At 33.8% G+C, this 18,980-nt stretch overlaps 1 protein-coding gene across 3 annotated transcripts in view; it reads left to right on the top strand.

The window, feature by feature from the left end:
• Window positions 1-18,980, top strand: part of LOC125049012 (homeobox protein prospero) — a 92,098-nt gene that overhangs the window by 47,293 nt on the left and 25,825 nt on the right. The gene's annotated exons all lie outside the window — the stretch shown is intronic.

Genomic DNA, 18,980 nt, shown 5'->3' with positions numbered 1-18,980 from the left:
TAGCCATGGGGTCGCTTTGCTGTTTACTCTGTCGCTTCCAAAACAACAAGTATTCTTAATTTCCTATCGCAATTATTTTAATCTACGCAATCAAGGTTTTCAAAACTAACAAGTAGAAAATTGAAAGTAGAAATTCTTTCCGAATTTTACAACGTTTTTAAAGCACCACTCCAAATGTGAGAGCTTTTCAAGAATACAGTGTATTTCTTAGAAGGCTTTTCTACACTCATTAGCCTCCTAGCGTTGTAAGTGTAATGTAAATTTAACCGTTCCCTTGCCCGTTTATACAAAATCTATATAGCCGTCCAATCATATTTATAAATATGATTGCTTCCAATAGAGTATTGATATAATTCAATGAAATAAAATAATCATTGTTAAAAAACAAATGTTTATAAAAAGCAAAAACATATTATCTACTAGACCTAATATATATAGGAATACAATAATTGTTGAAATTAAAATGTATAAATTTGAGCTGTGTTGACCTAGTGGCTTCAGCGTGCGACTGTCATCCTTGAGGTCGTATTTTCGATCACTGGCTGTGCACCAATGTACTTTCTATGTGCGCTAAACATTCGTTCCAACGGTGAAGGAAATTATCGTGAGGAAACTGGCTTGCCTTAGACCCAATAAGTCGACGGCACAGGAGGCTGATCAGCTACTAGCCTATTAGATTGACATGATCATGAAACAGATACAGAAATCTAAGGATGAACCCTAAAAATTTTATAGCGCCACTGATTTATTTTTAATGTAATAATTAAGCGTACAAACAAAATAGACAGACCCTTAGTATCAAATTAAAATTTCCTTATTAAGAAAAACCCTGGACCAAGTCTTATAAGACAAAACATTATTCGTAAATATCTCGTGCATAAAATTAAACTGTTAAAATTTCTTCCACACATTGTTGGGAATTGTTACGTCTGGGAGGTTTTAATAAAAAGTGCACAATAATCCGGCGCACACAAGAATTTGAATGTTTTAATCAAAGGTATTGTTCGGCTGCCCTAGAATCCAACAAAAAGTACTTGCTATATAAAGACGAATTGAACGATAAGGTAGAGTCTAGTCAACCACAGGCGAGATTGGTTGTCGCTATCCCTTTCCCCCGCTATTTTTTCTTCCACTAAAGTCTAGATAGACTGGGGTGCCGTCTTACCCCTTTTGGGGGGTACTTGAGACCCTTATCTGTTGTAAGTTTGTTCAGCGTAGTGGTTCGTAGGGAACCCTTTGCTGATGCATCTTGAGTTGTACGTTACGGTCAATGCAAGTGCATTGGTTATCCGGTTTTATTATCGTCTTTTCATTGTTATGTTTCTTATATTATGCATGTCTTTTCATTGTAATGTTAATGAATAACTTTCAAGTATATTTTGTAGGTAAAAAATTAATGAAATTTTAAGTGACTTCAGAATACATATTATTTATTTTAAAAGGCACACTAACGAAACACATACACTTATAGAGAACATATGACATACAAAAATAAGATACATGTATGTGCATCGATGATAAGTGTGCACATTTAGAGGGAAACATTACAATGATAAAGAGAAAATAACTTAAAAATTAAAAGTGAAAAACAAACTAGATTAAAAAATACAAATGTGCAATTTAAGAATAAAAAATAATAATATAATATATATTCCATTTTGTAATTGTCACTATTGGTTACGGATCAGATATTATTAACACTTCGTAAAAATAGAGATCTAGGAAATTGTTGGATTTTGTCAATAATAAATAGAAATAACAATAAGGAGAGTTTATTTAAAGTAAAAAACGATTTGCACAAAATATGACAATCTGCAAAATTGCCGGGTTCATAGTTTAGCGGCAGCATACGCCTACTTATGCGTGTATGCTTGAGGATATTTTTTATTTCTTCCCCCTGGTCTGTCTGGTCTTGCTATTTGAGCTATCAGCCACAATGCCGTGATTACCCCGCCAAGGGTGTTTTCGTCGATTTTTAACACCCTCCTTCGAAGTATAATTACTATTAGGCATAGTCTGATAGACTGCTGGATGATCAGAAATATTCTTATCTATTCTACCCGTAAAGTGTATATTTTTTAATATACAACGTTATTAACGACTGGTTAAAAACCGCAGATTAAAATCGCGATTTATAAACAATGCAAAATGCGTGAAGATTAAGAAAGTTCGAAATAAATAACTTAAATTAAATAACACATCAAAATATGTTACTAATATGTTACTTATATTATAAAGGTAATGTAGTAAATAGAAGACGAACGCCAACATATATAAGCAAAAATAATAGTATTATTTGATACAAATATAAGACTTTATAATCCCTTGCAACGTAAAGTGAAAAATATACTAGTACAATTCAACTCGGAATCAATTAATTATCGCACTATAATTAACGAGAAACCCCTAGTATCAAATTAAAATTCCCTTAAAGAAAATTCTGAAACGCACTACTTCAACTATCAGGCTCCGGCATCGATTCTCAGATTTCAGCTCCTATTAAAAAAATAAAAAAATGTAGGCCCACTAGTGTACCCTGTAGCAACCCGGTTTGTAGTTAAGATTGACAGACAGGGTTGGGGTGAGGGGGTCGAACTGAGTGGAAAAAATTATACGTGCCAACCGACGCATCTTAACTTCCGAAGCTTCGAAGCTGGAATAATTACTGGCCAGTGCGTATTTATAGCTTTACAAAGTGCGTAGTCTGTTTAAAGTCTATCTATATCTATATAAATTAGGAATGCATGTCAATGTATTATGTTTTGTTACATTATACATACACAAATTATGTGTTTGTTATATGGGGTGAAACTATAACAAGCTTGTTCTGCAATCGTCATCAAATAATCCAAAATAGTTAAAAAATATTTATCGATTTTAACAAAGCATTGGACATATTATACCATTCTGTCGCAGTATGAATTAAATGGCAAGTAGTTGAGACCTAGGTAATTCATGTGAATAAAAAGTGCGCTCAAGAAAATGACAGATTAAACGAGCTTAACGTAGTTTTTGCTATTGTCTGTGTCTCCATCTTCTTTGTCTATTATGTAATTTATTGTTAGCGAAAGGGATAGAGAGGCATTACTATTTTTTTATGCGGCAATAATTTCTCATTAACCAACTATTGTTTTAATCCTAGTAATAAATATGGCTTACGGAGTTATCTGAATACAAAATAAATGTAAATATTTTTTAACTCGGCATTTAAATGAGGATAAGAAGTCAAGGAGTAAAAACGCAGAGCAGATCTTAAAAAGAACACAGTAAAAGTCTACAGACTTAAAAGAATCTTTCAAAGAGAAATCGCTTTGTCTCAAGACCGAGGCAAGTGTGAAAAAACGCAACCTCCGCCTAAGTACATCGATAAAAAAAAGTCTATGTCAACTCCTTGTTCTGTCGTAAGTATGAATTATACCGCTCGGTGTATTCGGTAAGGGGCGGATCTATTCATTCTTTTTGTCCGCCAGTTAAGGAGGTCCACCCTCCCCATCCCCCTCTGAACTTGCGACTCGAGAATATTTTTTTTTACTCGAGGACGTTGGAAATCGACACACTTGGCGGTAGTTTGTTCCGCTCGCTATGCGATGATAGTTCGAGTGACTCCGCAATCGCGGAACGCTGAAATTTATTTTGAGTAATTATTTTTTTCTTTCCAGCGCTTGTTCTTCACGGTTGATATAAGGCGGCGACATCTTTTGTGATTTTTCCTCTTGTTTTTTATTCCACTTCGCGTTGTCAATGAGATTGTGAGGTTTTTGTTCTAGCCTGTAGGCTTGAATATTTCTTGATAATCATTATTATAGCTACAATGGGAATATGCATTTTCTCTTTGTTTTCATTATTCTATCTCCAGGTAGATTAAAGGTATAAGTTGTTGAATAGAAATACATGTTTTTAATTTGTTTAAACAATAGATGCTACCAGATGTTCAACATCGTTTAATTATAAACGCTTTTCTATCGATACTTAAAATGACGTTTAAAGAAGCACATCACTAGTAAGGAGACAGTAAGACGGTAATGAACTGAATTTCCAGCTCTTTGAGTTCGCCCGGGGCTCACACTTGACTCGCTTTCTGTCTTAAGATGCGCATTTTTATTACGCTACGTACTCAGTTTACTGAGCTTTGAATTCTTTATCTATGATGGTTCAGCGGTTACAGCGTTTAGGTTAACAAACACAAAACAAATACACGACGCTTATCTACATAACTTAGCTTAAACTTCTGTTGTCTTTAATATTGTGACATTTGAGTCACGTTAAAATTTAAGGAACTATGAAAATTAAAATAATTTCCTTATTTAATTTTTTTATTTGAAATCTGAAAAGAGCTATATATTTTTTTCTGCGGTTATTTGCAATCAGCCCCAAGGCTATGAGCGAATTTTTTCTGTGGTGCTGTGATGTGGAGTGACTTCCCATGGGAAGCATCTACGGTCTTCTAGCTCTACAATAAGGTAACGTTTTAGTCGACTCACATACTGTCTAATGGCCGATTTACATTATCTTAGTGTTTAGGAGAGTGCTTTAGGATAGTACTTTAGTTGAAACATGTAAACGCTACTTGCTTTAGTAAACGCTACGCTAAAGATCTTGCCTTTCAAGTTGTACTAAAGCACTCTCCTAAACACTAAGATAATGTAAATCGGCCTTTATGGTGAGTTGGCGAGCAAGTTTATTCGGGTGACAGCTTAACCGCTTTTTGTGAAAAGAGCTATATAACTCTTTTTTAAACCCTTTGTTAAACTTAAATTAATCAATAAAGCTTTTTATAAACAACTTTTTATGACGATTATTTAAATCATCCTAATCCTGGATCTGCTTCGGTTTAAATATTTATAGCCTTACAAGCAATGCATGTCTCAAAACTTGGCGATTAAAAAGAGTAGCGTAGAGTTTCTCTTTCTTCTTACCCGGTCTACTCCCTTGACTTGCGAACTGGTAGTAAATGTAAATTTACTCACGACGATCATAAGTGTACTTGGTACCTGAATTGGTATATGATTAAATTTATTTTGAGTTTGAGTTTTAAAGTCATACAAAACTCTCACTCTCAAAAATTACCCTTAGTATGTTACGTTGTATTAATAAAACCAAGATCAAAGTTCAATAACTCAGGTCATGAAATCTTAAATTCGTAACAAATGATCTTATCTAGCACTTAAATTGTGCAGCCCCAGCAATTGAGATCGGAGATAAAGCTCTATTACCTAAGTTTCAGACTTAGACCTGTAACTTGCAACTAGGCCCAAAGATAAACGTTGTTTAGTAGACACTTGGGTCTATTTGATAAACCTAAACAATTAAACAATATTGTTTTACCTTAGTCTAGAATTAAACTAGATATTTTATATTGTCTAAGCTACCGTCTATGGCTTTTGATTTTAGAATCCAAGCAATATTATATGTAATAAATCAATTAAATTTGCAGCGTTTTTTTTCTAATTCTGACTAACCTCAATTTAAGTCATAATTTATAAGTATTAAATAATTTAGAAATACGGTCAACTTTTTTGTTTATTTTATACATAACTTGTCGGAGATGTTTGGCCACAATCCCATCTGATGTTAAGTGAGATGTGGCCTGATGGAGGGCACGTCTGTCCAGGAGATACCTGTTCAACCGTCGCTTGAATAAACCCATATCATACTGCATAGTGTAGATGGCCCCTTCCAGCGCTTCAAGGAGTTCCACTCTTGCTGTTTTTATAAGGAACGACGAACCAAATCGTACAGTGCGGTACCTGGGGATGTCGACGACGAAGGGGTGAAGCTGCAGTGTGCTTCTAGATGAGCGTTGTTTGAATATACCTATTTGCAAATCATTGTTCTATTATCTTTGTTCATAAATAAACAATTCAAACAACGTTAAATATATATGCCTATATCGGACGAAAATACAAGGAAAAAATATTTGCAAGTATTACAACATCCATAGGTGTTTTTCCTAATAGGAGGATAATATACCGACATGTACAGTGTACACTCACATTGGCATAAGGCTCGCAAGTGCGTTGCCGGCGTTTTAAGAATTGGTACGCTCTTTTCTTGAAGGACAGGAAAGTCGATTTGGTTCGAAAATACTTCAGTGGGCAGCTGGTTCCACATAGTGGTGCGGCAAAACTGCCTAAAGAAACGCTCAGTTGTGGTAACGGTGATACCGACGGTATTTTTTAATAAGGTTTTGTTTTAGGAATACGAAATGTCTACATTAAAGAAATTAAAAAGAAATAGATGCACATAAGTTACTTTTTTCAACCACTGAGGCTACATAAGTAAAACATTGAACGCGTACAGGATAATAAATATTCCAGCCAATTTAATTAATAACTCGCCATTTGAATACCTACCTAGAACATTTGAAGTGGTAATTAGGAAGGATATATTTTGGATAAGATTTGTTAATTTTGGTCATTAATTTAATAGTTGATATAATTAAATAAAAAACAAATGCTTCCACCTGAAAGACGTTTACAAATTTCCCAAACTATCATTGAATGGGATTAATATTTTTTACGCTTGTTGCCGCTAGCGATCGCATTGATACCATGTTGCCAGTTTTAAATATGTTAAATTATTTAAATTTAATTTCGAAAAAAATTAACTGGTAATAAGTCCGACAAGCGTTTGAAGACCATCCAGCGGTTGAATGGCAGGAAAATATTCTGTAACCCCGCTTCTTAAGCTTTAATTAGAAGTCGGGAATAAGAAAAAATATAAGAAATGTCATTAATCCGCAAATAACGCTCACACCGCACCTCAATTCATCAAGTCAGTAATGACGTACTTGATTTGTAAGAAAAATAAGATACCGAGAGACACTTGTGGGTATAAAGAATGGGGGAATTCTTAATTTTCAAACTATATAACTTGCTAATGAACTAGTGCAATAGTTGCCTTGCGGGGCTTGTACCTAAGTGCACGTTGATTTTTCATTGCTTATTTTTTGACTGCGCTAAAGTTTTGCGCTTAAAATATCTAGACTGTTGTTTATAACATCTTAACAGGTCATTTAATTTACTGTATTATTATGACAGTGTAGGCCTAGTGGCTACAAATTCAAACCTCGGCTGTGCACCAGTAGACTTTCTTGATATAACAGTGAAGGAAAGCATCCAGACGTAACCGCCGTCGACTTTGGGTCTAAGAGATTCTAAAGTCGACAACACAGTACCACCTATTTGCCTCTTTGAAAAAGCAGAAGATCACAAAAAAGATACAAAAATCTGAGGCCCTGACTTAAAAAATTACAGTGCCATTTTTAGATATAAAATGCCTCGCTTTGTGAAGTTATGCCTCCAATCTTTTTAAACGTGACCCTATAGCCTTCTGTGCCGAACATATGTGTAGTCCTTCACATCACAGATGTGTGTGTATAGTGAAATTATTTCCTATTGCTTTTTTTTTCAGCAAAGTTCTAAAGTCTTAAATAAAATTATCATATAAATAATGTCACATCATTCAATTTAATTACACAAATTAAACACTTTTGGCTTACTCATTAATTAAGGATATTTCCTTTATAAGAGTATGACGTACTCTTCAGTTGAAAGCTATCACTAAACCGCATTATTAATTAAAGAGAAATGCCCTTAAACAGAGTACCTAATATATAAATAAGCTGTATGTCTTTATTTCCGTAGGTATGTGTCAACTATGGAAATTAAGACACATGATTTGTCCGGGGTACTAGGGTTTATATATTAAAAGAATTGTAAAATTAGAATTGTCGTTTATGTTCTTTCAGGTAAAAATATGTTCTGTTGAATATACATTAGTTTAAAGAAATTTATTTGTATAACGACTGTAAACTTAGCCTATTTAGAAAGCCGTTTTTCCATTTTCCATTTCCGTTTAATTGAATTGCCTGATATACTTATTGTGAACTCCACATACAGAAACGTAATCTTCATAGTTTAAGACCTATACAAAAAGTCGACGACGTGTGGATACAGGAGGCTGATCACCTACCTATTAGATTGACAAATGATCATGAAAAAGATACAGAAATCTGAGGCCCAGACCTAAAAAGGTTGTGGCGCAGATTTTTTTATAGTATTGGTTAAGTGGCTAGCCGATTATGAAACCCAAGGTCGTTCGAATGACGGCTATGACAATTCATTATTTGCTCATTCAGGAAAACATCGTTAAGAAACCAGACTACTTTAAACCTAATTTATAATGAAAGATATTTTATAAAGACATGACAGAATTGACGGCTTATTGGTCTAGTGGTTAGTACCCCTGACTGCGAATCCATGGGTCCCGGGTTCGATCCTCGGCTGAGACAAACATCGATGTGATGAGCGTTTGGTGTTGTGTCTTGGGTGTTTAAATATGTATTTATATGTCTATCTTTCTATAATATGTATGTATATCCGTTGCCTAGTACCTACCCATAACACAAGCTTCACCAGCTTAGCATGGGACTAGGTCAATTGGTGTGAATTGTCCAATCAAAAAAAATAACAATGCAAAGAAGAACATAATTATCATGGGATACGCATTTATCATAGAATGGTGGTCAAATTAAAAGATGGGAGGACGATCTACCAAAAGGATGGAGAAGGTCTGCCAAGGATAGAGAGACGTAGAAACAATTGGGGGAGGCCTATGTCGACAGACAACCTGACCAAAGTGGTTGCTAATAAATTATTATTTTCGTAATGTAAATTAGATTTAAGATACTACTGTTAAATATAGCATAAGTTTAAAAGGTCATTGAATAAAGGGCTTTTATTATTGTTATTATAAACCCAATTTACATCAAGCACGTTGATAACTCAGAAAAGTGAGTCCCCCAAAAATTGGGGCAAATAATGGTGGAGCGTCCAAAACAAAGTCGCTGGTAACAGAGGCCTATAAAAATAAACGGCGATATGACGTCTTCTCTGTTCATATTACGAAACAAGTCATCCAATTTCAGACAATTGTTCGCGTGCTATATTTGAATGAACACAAACAATTAACGCGCTTAAGTAGGAAGCGTGCGAGGATACAATATAGATTTAACCTTTGCTACATCCTACATCTTGCGCTAATTAATGACAAGTGTCACTGACTCACTTCCGGCGTTTTCGCGGATTGGATGACCTGATTATGACCGCTATGGAAGCTTAGAAGTTTGATTACCATTAAGGAGTTAATTAATATTTATTAACAACACAATAATAAATAGAAAAAAGGGTGCGTGTACTTATGTACGCGCATAAGAATTTATACTTCTTTGGCATTATTAAAAATAGTTTTTGCATGCAAATAATTGATTACAATTAAATAATCAAAGTCTGGAAAAGGAGTCAATATAGTCAATAAAGTACAGTTTACATTTGAAAAATTAAATAAATAAATATTTAATATTTATTATTATTCTCTTACATTAAGTGTAACATAAATTCTATTATTAGTCGAATGTTGTTTTTAAATTTTGTCCAATGCCGTAGCATCTTCCGTGGGCAACTTCATTCTGTTAATTTTGTGTCACGGTGCGCGCGCATCTCAAATTTCACTCTCATAAATTTTTCATAACGCGCCTAAAGAAGTATAACTTGAAAAATAATTGGAATATTGTGCTTGGTTTACAGTTCTGGGAAGTGTAATCTTCTAAGTCTTCAAATGTCATTTCATAAAGAAGCCCAAGGCGCTATGGGCTACGACTAGACATTAGACTTGGAAACAACTATTACAACTGCAAGAACAACATTATGCATGGAAATTTCTAGACTCATTCTTCGTCTCGGGCTTTTGCTAAGTTGTTCATACAAATTTTATTATTATGTTTCCAGTGTTCAAGACATTTAAACAAATGAATATACATATTTAGCTGAGAGCTAAATATGTATAACTCTCAGAGGTGGCTTGCTAGCTACTAGTATATCTAAACAATCTATAATCAGCATGGCAATCAAGGTTTATAATAATTGACCAAAAATTCAAAGATCTTCCTACTTTTTTATATTTTAAAAAATCGAAATAACTTTTGGAAAAAAATTATCATTCTATTAATGATTGTTTTCGTGAAACATTGTAATTAATGTTTATTTGATAACATAATAATGTATTTTAATAATGTGATGATGTATTGATATAGTATACAGTAGATATTATGGAATATATCATATATATATAATAAGTAAAATATTGCGATTTTCATAGACACTTAAATAGTAGCTTATAATTTCTTAACCATAATTTTCAATGCGAAAAGCTCTATGTTGTAACCAATTTTTAAATTTAGAACATGTCTTTAAAGAGTACTATCGTACTTTGGCCGGTGGCCAGATCTTTTTGGCTGCTCAAGATATCGTTAGGGCAACTTCTGCAATACAACTTCTAATATTGCTTACTGCGCCGTTGCGTCTGGATGTTTCTTGTTTTAACGACAATGTTGCAACTTTAGGAATTTTCGAGATATGTAAGAATGTTTTGGTTGCAATATATTAAACACACAACTTATGAGAAACAGTGTTTTTGAAATTAGAACGAAATTTGCGACCACGCCTTGGAGTATAAGGTAAAGCTAAGCTAAGGGTGATGTAAGCTTTAAAGATGTCATATAAGTATGACGATATTTTATATAAAATGTATTCTATAGTATATATATGTATTTATATGGTCCCTAAAATGGGACCTCACGCTGTCTATCCCAGTCATTTTGTTACAACAAATGCGCAGTCAAATACCTAAATGCTCATATTATCTATGTTAGTAACAAAATGATACATGTTTTAAATTGGCCGGAGCCCCTCTCGGGCCAAGAACGCCTGCTCAATTGGTAAGCTAACGAGGAAACAATCTTGTACGCGCACCGCTTGATGCGACGGAACTTCACTCAATCTATGCGTTCCGGCATAGGGTACATATACGGTAACTTCGACATTTATCTCGTATTAAGTTTACATACTTCCTGAACACTTTAGTCTTTATTATTACAAATTCTTCTTCGTTGACTTAGGCCTATGCATTTTATTTAAGCATTATTTAATACAGTATTTACAATTTTCTTAACCTACATAGTATTAATAAAAATAATTAAAAATTAATAAAAACAAATTAAAAAGTTTGGTCCCTGTGGCAGTGTACCTATAACGCTGGCAGCATTCCCTCGCTGTATTGCGATACTTATTCGTTGAGCGAGAATACCACCAGCTCTGGGGTCACCAGTACTATCTACCAGGCGCCAACTTAAATCTTTAATGAGCGCCTGTGAACTCCACGGCTCAAGAGTCTCTACTCCAAAGAGAACAAAATCGAAGTTGGAGGAAGACTCTTTGAGCCTTTTTTATTTTCCACTTGCTCTAAGCTACTTTGGAGGGAGCGAAAATATTACTCGTTCTACGTGACATAATGTATTCACTCATTAAATTAAGTAAATAAAGAACGTTTAGTGTCAAGCAGGGTAGCGATAGTCAATTTAAAAAATATATTTTAAAGCACTACTAACAATTATTAGAATCGTATGACAAATATTAGTATTTACATTTATATGTTTTTTCAATATATAGTGCAATTCCTGATAAGAACAATAATTGTTCCGGATCAAGGTCCTCTACTTTGTAATGTTAACTTGTGATTTATGAACCGTTAGCGGGTTACAAGTTGTTCACACTGTAAAATATAAAAAAAAAAATTATAACATTGTTTTATTATTTAAGGGTATTGCATTACCTAAATACATACCGATAAAAATCATAAATTTTACGGCACAGAAAATATTGGTACCTCATCAATCATTCAAGCAATAAACACACACAGTTTTCCTTGCATTTAAAACAACGCAAACAATTTCGTCCAACATATGACCTTGTAAATGTTTTATCGAGCTTATAATATTATATCACTTTCGTTTCTTGTTCAATAGACTTTACAAAAGAGGCTTAAAACTATAACCTGTTCAAGTTAATGGGGTATATTGATCAGCTACAATGAATACCACTATTGTTTCATTACCCTGGATCGGGTCGTGAACTGGGCTTTTGCGCGTCAAACTCAAAATATCTTTATTCATATAGGTAAACAAGTACACTTATGAACGTCAAAAAGAAGTTAAATTAATTGTAAATTTACATTTACTACCAACGCAAAGACAAAGGCGTAGAGCGGGTAAGAAGAACTGGCAAGAAACCTTCCGCCACTCTTTTTAATCACCAAGTATTGAGTCATACAAATTGTTTGAACTGGAGCAAATCAATCCCAAGGATTAAGATCATTTGATTATTCGTCAAATTTATTAAATCCTTTATTGATTAATTTACGTTTAACGAGTCCTCTAATTGACCAAAAAATTTGCCAACCAAATCTTATTTTTTAAATTCCGTAAGTAGGGTGTATCGTGTGTATTCATCCTTAGCATGTGACCAACGTGTCACAGAGGAAGAGACAATTTGACGATAGTTAGGCTGGAAGTAGACTAAGCACTCAGATGTTTTGACTGCCCATCTCCGCGGCAATTGTCTAGTAGTACTCTAAATTGAATATTATTAGTCGTGATTTCATTGGTTCAATTCGTAATATTTCTTGCTGTATGAAGAAACAAATATACTGAATCCGTGGGCATATGGAAAATCATGATGGGGTAGATATGTGTTGTTTTTCAGGAAATATTATTATTTTTACTATAGATATATATATATATGATAGTCATGGCATGGTTGGTGGACTCAGTTTCCTCACTTAGACTCAAACTCGTTCCGTTGTGCGTAAACTCCTGGCGAATTAAGCCGGCCTAGCTACTTCCAGAAGCACAGAAGTCACTTCCCAGGCTTCAAGGAGGTCGCTGCTCCGAGGATTTCTGTAGGAAACAGCCTCTGCACTTGGGGCTGTCTGTCGCACCTAGGACAAAAATATGTTGATTAAGGAAACATTGACCTGTAATTGTCCCTATCATAGTTTTGAGATTAGTTCTGTTCTGTCTGAGTTAGTTTCTTTTTATTCGCGCGGCAAAAACGATTATTCGTATAACATCGTTAATCTAGTGGTTGCCAAGAAGAGATAATATTACAAAACAATCCACATGAATAAAAATGTTAAATATACTTATCCAAGACTAATTATTGTTAACGCTTAACTATGATAACATTGTATTATCAACAGGAAACATATTTTTTCAAGAACCGTAAAATAATCGTTTTATACCCTAATGAGTGCAAAAACTAACGGACGGGCGAGTTTATTATAAAATAATGTTTGTTCGAGATAAACAGATGTAACTTCTTAGTAGAAGTTATTGTTTATTTTAACCCATCGACAATAGATCTTGTCTATGTTTATTAGTATTTTGACATATCTGTGGATATGGTTTTTTTGTTTGCAAATTTTCGTTTCGAACTCCCACAGAGAAGGTCATTAATGTTTGACAGTTCGAAACATAATCAAGAGTTTTATTTAAACTTATGGCTGACATCATGGGTATATATAAATAAGGATTTAATGAAAAATTATGTAAAAAGCACTTTACTTGTACAGTATAGGTGTATCATTGATTGGAAAAGCTTAGTGTAATGCTTAAAATTGAACCCCATTCAATGGCGAGTACCATACAACCACTATAACCCGACCTTTTGATGGATCTTTTGATAAAATAAGATCATTTAGCTCGACAGTATTGAAAATTTTTCCTTTCAAATTTAATTCAACATATACCGTGGACCTATAATTTTTTAGTTCGAAACTACCGTTTTATTCTATCAATTAAAAAAACTTTTTTAATTGGGATGCTCTTGTGAGTTTAATTTTTAATTGTGTGTTAGTTTATATCGTAAATTCAGACGGATGAAGAGTACAACATGAAGCAAGAATCCTTCTTGCTCACTCTAATTGACCTTCCTCCAAGGAACTTTAAAATCGATCTCTTCATTTAATACAACGATTTGAAGTTGTGGTGTCAATATCCCTAGTAGTATTGCAGTAAATTGCCTTGCTGATAACACTAATAATTTTAATCTCTCGCTCCATTGCCGAGAAAGACTAAACGAATTTATTAAATTATTTTTTCTTTGAATAAGATTTAACTTTTTGTCTCGAGTTAAAAACTTTTTACAACTAATTATTAATGATAACTGAATTTGTTTTGATAGTTCATAATGTAGAGTTAAATTAACCACAACGTTAATTATTAATATTTGTTAATCCAAATTAGGTTTTCGAACTATCGCAAAAACGTCTAGAAATGACCATACTTGTCGAAACAGGGAAGGTAAAATGGAATACCAAATAATTTCCTTTAAAATGTATTTATAAATACAATCAATCTATTGTATACAATTACGAAAATTCAACTATAAAATACTTAAATTACATGTCTGCGACGGTCATTATAAATAACTTTAAATTTTCTTTACTAACTATCAAAGTGTTTCTGCGCATGTGGAATAGGAATCGAAGCACGAACCAATGACCACGTGTTCCACCATAATCAATGAGCTTGAAGATATTATAATAAATTTATAATAATCAATACTGTAGGCCTGTATTATCTGCGTCAAGTGGGACCGAAGATAAGAACGATGTGGTATATTATATGAGTTTTTACTATTTTTACAGATTTATGCGAAATTAAATTTGTTTGTACCTTACTGGTAACCAGCTGTAACTTAAGGCCGATTTACATTATCTTAGTGTTTAGAAGAGTGCTTTAGTACAACTTGAAAGGCAAGTTCTTTAGCGTAGCGTTTACTAAAGCAAGTAGCGTTTACATGTTTCAACTAAAGTACTATCCTAAAGCACTCTCCCAAACACTAAGATAATGTAAATCGGCCTTTAGAATATGACCGCGAAGTTTTTCGGTGCGCAGTACAAATTATTATTTGAATATGAAACTGCTGAATTTCTTGGCTTATTTAAGACCAGGACGCATAAACTTTTGCAGGTGTGCTGAAAAATTCGTAGGCTAACAGGAAATATATTTGATTTTAAATTTACTTATAGCGATACAACGGTTATAGCGGTCATACAATATTCGTTCATCAGCGCTTTTTGCGGCTGTTGGCATATAAATCATATTAGAACAATTTTAATTTTGTGGTGGATGTGTAATTCTTCCCTGATATATAAGAATACTTTCAACGAATAGCATCGCATGTAGTCAAACAAAGGGCAATTAAGGTTTTTCAACACAAAGGGATAGCGTGGCGGTCTCTCGCATGACAGCAGATATGGTCGTCCAATATTGGCCATATGTCACGGGCGATACCGCGATAGATAATGACGACTAATAAGTGCCTGTCTTCCAACCTACCGCGCTAGGGATGTGCCTAGTCGATAAACGTACATAATTAGTTAAGTACGGAACAAGTAGGAAATAGCTGATATACATAAAACTTAATGAGTATATACAATTTATAATCACGACTTGAACGTAAAGTTTACTGTGATACTGTGTCAATCTTATGTTTTAAGTAACAAATAATGTAACCTAACGTAAAAGCTGTTACGAAATTTTATAGGAAAAAATAATTTTCGTTTAATGAATAATTTTATAGTACAAATAATTATTTCAATAAAATTACACAGTACATTAAAATACACGACATATTCTAGACATAGACTTTGGAGTAGAGAGTCTTGGTCGTGTTGGGACTCAAGTGCACAGGCGCTTTAAGTTGGCGCCTTGTAGGTAGTACCGTTGACCCTACAGATGGTGCTTTCAATGCAGGAAATGCTGCCAGCGTTAAAAGTACACTGCCACAGGGACCAAAAATTTTAAATTTGTTTTTATTTTCTTTTTATTAATTTTTAATCATTTTTTTATTACTATGTAGGTTAAGAAATTTGTAAATACTGTATATTGGATTGCTATGCTTAGATTTTAGTAAAATAATATACTTCCAAACATATTCAATAAAACTTACCCCATATTTAATATGTCAAAAGCTATTTTATTTTCACAGAAAAAAATATTGTTAAAAAATCTACATAATATAACATCGATATCGATATCGATATGCGCACCACCCTCAGTGATCTTATCATCAGTTTTTATTCTCGTGATATCCAACGATAAGGCAAAATGTCCTTTTTCATAGAAGCAGTAATGGCCCGGGAGACACGCTACCGAACTCATAACTTATACATGCTGATTGCTTGACTTCACCCTTTACTGGACTTCACTGTCCGTTATTATTGTTAATAATTATTATGTTTAATTTCTTTAATTGTCTATTATAAACTGAAGTAAGACTGAACAAAACTAACATTGCTTCGGCACGTTACAATTGATTAAAGACTTTAAGGTACGTAATCATTATTGTGTAGTAAATTTATTACAGCAGTTGTGGTCTCAGCGTGCGACTCCCATCCCTGAGGTCGTAGGTTCGATTCCCGACTGTGCACCAATGGACTTTCTATGTGCGCATTTAACATTCGCTCGATCGGTGAAAAAAAACATCGTGAGGAAACCGGCTTGCCTTAGACCTGGGAGGCTGATCAACTACTTGTCTCTTAGATTGACAAATGATCATGGAATAGTTACAGAAATGTGAGGGCCAGACCTAAAAAGATTGTGCCACTGTTTTTTTTAAATAAGCTTTATAATAATAATAAGATACTAATTTTCATAACTCATCCTAACAGGTTTTTTTACATAAAAAGATATACGAGATATACAGATGCTATCTTAGTAATTCTAGAACGCGTTTTATTAATTCCTGCTATATCTTTAGTGCTGATTATGGAGTGCTCACTGATATTAAGTAGGCAGATCCGACATTTTCCATGGATTATAAAAAGCCTTTGCTACGTATAAGCTCGTAGCCTCGTAGATGGCTTACAAATAGCTACGCGAGCGTAGAGGAATTTTCAACAAAATATACTTGAAGGAAAATATTACTAATATGTAAAATATAACATTCTTTTGTGTTAGTTATTTGGTTGATTAATAGGCATAAGGCACCTATTTTGTTCGTAATAAGTATAGGAGTATATATGCCGCATACGGGGCACGTGATTAACAGACATACTTCTCAGATTAGAGGAATAGAATATATGAATATATTTTTTTATATAATAGTAGGCAAACGTGCCTTACGGGACGTCCATAAAGGTCAGTCATCGCATCCCATGGACATCCATTCTTAGTGGGTGGGTTGCCGGCCTTTGAGGGAAGAGTACACTCTAACTTTGAATTGTTTGAGGTCGTATCCAATAGTAATAATCCTAGTATCATTTAATTGCAAAATACGTTTGTTATGCAAATATCCGCAAAATTTTAAGTTTGGACCAAATTGGGTAATTTTTCCTTGTACACTGAGGATGGTTTCTATAAAGATAAAAAATTGGAAAAAAAAATGTTTTTATTCCAAAACAGCGAAGTCTGTGGAGTAGCATAGTCAAAGTCAAAATCGTATATATGTTGGTATATAGCTACTTAAAAGGTAGGCTAAGTAAAATCATATTAAGACAAAACAAAGATCGCGACGCAGCTATACGAAGCAAAAAGCAGTCAATAGACAAAACTGGATCTAATAGAACAAAATCCCTTTATACTCTGTGGTTATAATTTAAAAAAAAAGACTATTTATTTGCGTAACATTTTGGCCACCAAAAACTATCTACGATACGTTTGGATATATTAAGAAAAGAGATATCATCATAGAGTTAAAAGATCTAAAATTTTCTGGTTAATAATAATATACGTCGATTCTCTTGTTAATAAGTGTTCATATTACTATCATCAAACGCCCACAACGCTTGAATCATATCGCAAGTTGACGCAAGCCAGCGACTACAGATAACGCAACATGTGTCTTTCGTTGGTATTGATAATGATTTGTCATCAGCTAAAATGGCGGATAAAACTTAATTGATTAATAGAGAATCATTAAATCATACATTAAAACCTTTTTATTCGGTTCTCCGACAAAACCGAAAACATTCACTCAGTATTAATTTAATTACATAATTGTTTTTAAATTTAACTGAGCAGTGGCTTAGTGGCTTTAGCGTGTGACTCTCATGAGGTCGTAGGTTCGATCCCCGGCTAAGCACCAATGGACTTGCCTATGTGCGCATTTAACATTCCAACGGTGAAGGAAAACATCGCGAGGAAACCGGCTTGCCTTAGACGCTAATTTGACGGCGTGTCTCCGGCACAGAATGATCTACTTGCCTATTAGATTGATTAATTATCATGAAACAGATACATAAATCTGAGGCTTAGACCTAAAGACACATAATAATTAAATAGTGCAACTTTAAATGACTTTAGTATTATGTTCAATATAGTTAATGGTTTAATATATTGAACATAGCAATACATGCATGACAACGAAGCCGCGTTGATTGACACCATTATGCGATATACAACAACATACGTTATATATAATAAAGATTAGATGAAGAAAAATATGATGTCCACGAAATCCTGAAACAACATTTCTGAACAAACCATTTTCAGTGTATTTTAAATGGAACCTTTATCGAACACGACATAAAACTCGGCATTTATTTTAGTTGCGTTTTTAGGTCTTGGCCCATTTATAGCAAAAATAATACCAAACAATACAAGTAGATTACCACCTGTCATGTCTTATTACAGCCCCTGATATGGTCCGATGACCATTACCGGTGACTTATGGTAGTAAAGGTATTGCGAGGGTGAGTGTTCCCACGAATTCCACCACTTACCAAAGGGTGCCATATGGTTATAGGTTGTGGTATTATTATTGCAATTAAACATTTGCAATGTGATGGAAATAAAGGTGTACTTTGTCACGGTATGTTCGACAGTCTTGGGTTTGACTCTTAGGTATATTTAACTTAGAATTTAGTGACGTTAAAACACTTGAGTATTAAAAATCAGCTAGTTATTCTTTCTGCTTTACCTCTTTCTTAAAAAGAAACAATCTTAACCTGTCCTATAAATTAATTGTTATTACAAGTACCTAAAATCATTAATATGTCAAATGCAAGATACGAGCCCACGACACAGCGAATACGACAAAGTGATGAAGCTTTCTTTTTAACTAAATGTATAATAGTGT

Source organism: Pieris napi, chromosome 1 (assembly GCF_905475465.1).
Source record: "Pieris napi chromosome 1, ilPieNapi1.2, whole genome shotgun sequence".
Taxonomy (NCBI): Eukaryota; Metazoa; Arthropoda; class Insecta; order Lepidoptera; family Pieridae; genus Pieris; species Pieris napi.
The sequence above is the reverse complement of the archived record's forward strand: the minus strand, read 5'-3'. Positions and strand labels throughout refer to the sequence as shown.